This window comes from Amphimedon queenslandica, unplaced genomic scaffold, assembly GCF_000090795.2.
Source record: "Amphimedon queenslandica unplaced genomic scaffold, v1.1 AMPQUscaffold_10224, whole genome shotgun sequence".
In the NCBI taxonomy this organism is placed as follows: Eukaryota; Metazoa; Porifera; class Demospongiae; order Haplosclerida; family Niphatidae; genus Amphimedon; species Amphimedon queenslandica.
The window spans coordinates 3,900-5,774 of NW_003549505.1; the positions used below are offsets into that span (position 1 = coordinate 3,900).

The window sequence follows — 1,875 nt, forward strand, 5'->3', positions numbered from 1 at the left end:
ATCTATAAAATTACATGCCAAAGTTATGTGTACATATAAAATAATGACAATACCTTTAAATTGAAGGTATGAAATGTTTGCCTTGATGTGATTTAATTCTTCTGTAGTCATTATGGCAGGATTTTTTAATGAAAAATGATTTCCAAAGAGAAGGACATTTTTTTCTGTTAAAGATTCATATGGCACACGATTCAGTGGGTCATTAACTGAAAGAGCTATAAAAAAATACAGCAATAACTACACTTAATTTTGTTCCTTTGCACTTACAATATCTATTATTCAATAATGTTTCAACTTCTTTAACTAGACATTGCTTGTTTCTAGGTGCAGCAGGCATAGGCGTGACTTTTAAGAAAAAATTAAGCAGGATTATTAATCATACAACTAACTTGACTTATCCACTGAGCAAGCAAATGAAAGAGGTAAATAAGGATTGCAATTCAGCCATTCTTGTCCAGTAGCAGTGCCTCCTACATATGGATCATCTTTATGTACCAGAATGTAGCAAAGGTGAACACCAAATTTTTCAGCCCAAACACACTAAAAATATAATAAAATGAGGCAGAGGTACAAAAAACTATTTGCTTGCACTAGATTTTAAATTTTCCAAAATTCGTCTTGATTCCTTCCACTTGTTGAGGGATGATCCCAGAGGCAATTCTTTTGCTTTTTTATGATAGAACAGTTGTTGGTCGGAAGTTAATTCCTTCCATCTTTTTGCTCCTTCTACATTTCTTTGAGTCAGGTCACCTATAGATCTTCCTGCTATAATAATTATAAAATTTGAAAAGTAATAGTATTAACAATAGTTTAGAGTGGATAATTATTTATCCACTCTTGACAATAGTAATACTACCACTAATAGTAATTATAATTATAATAACAAGCGTGGCGAGTCCAATAATAATAATAATAATAATAATAATAATAATAATAATAATAATAATAATAATAATAATAATAATAATAATAATAATAATAATAATAATAATAATAATAATAATAATAATAATAATAATAATAATAATAATGGTGTAATTCTGTTTTGTACTGTTAACTTTAAAATAATAATAATAATAATAATAATAATAGTAATAATAATGATGTATATTTTTCTCCTCTTTTTGGTGCCCTTTTTTCTCTGATATTTTATAATAATAATAATAATAATGATAATAATAATAATAATAATAACAAACAACGCACCATTAATTTGGAGGATGGAGTGGGCATAACTATCTATCCTCACCAGTAAACATTAAACTTATCAAATCTACCATTGACTTATTTTATTTTATTTTTTTAATTAATATTATGTCTTGCTATATTTCTTGTCCACCTTATTCTGTTACATTTCTTATTAATAATAATAATAATAATAACAATAAAAATTTGAGACAAAATAAACAAACAATCACCTTCTGACTTGAAAAATTCTCCAACAAAAAGATTATACCCTGAAGGACATCTTAGTTTGGACGGAGGACTTAAAGATGAAGCACATGAATGTTTGCGTTTTCTTCTGCCTCTTTCATTTCCAATAAAATCCTGTAATTTTTACTAATGTCAATTATTATTATTATTGCAAACTTTTTGTAACAATGCACAATAATAGGATGACATAAACAGTCATTTTCATTAACATTGCAAGTGTAAATTTTATGTAAGATAATGTAAGCATAGTACAATGTGTGTGTGTTACCATAAAAACTTTGTGCATACCAAACAACTTAATCATAATAAATTAGTAATAATTTTTGGCAATGCATATTAATTAATAATTATCAATTCTGCTTCAATGGTTAATAGGCAGAACAATACTGTATAGCTTCAAAATACCAAGCTATATGGCACACACTTTCTATTAAAAGGTAG

The 1,875-nt window shown here is 26.7% G+C and overlaps 1 long non-coding RNA gene across 1 annotated transcript; it reads right to left on the reverse strand.

Moving 5' to 3' along the window:
• Nucleotides 1–62: 62 nt before the first annotated feature.
• Nucleotides 63–1,551, reverse strand: LOC109590314 (uncharacterized). Its single transcript, XR_002189257.1, has 4 exons — nt 1,419–1,551; nt 390–765; nt 268–345; nt 63–215 (listed from the first exon to the last, which is right to left on the reverse strand). It is a non-coding gene; the product is annotated as an uncharacterized LOC109590314 (long non-coding RNA).
• Between the last annotated feature and the right edge of the window lie 324 nt (nt 1,552–1,875).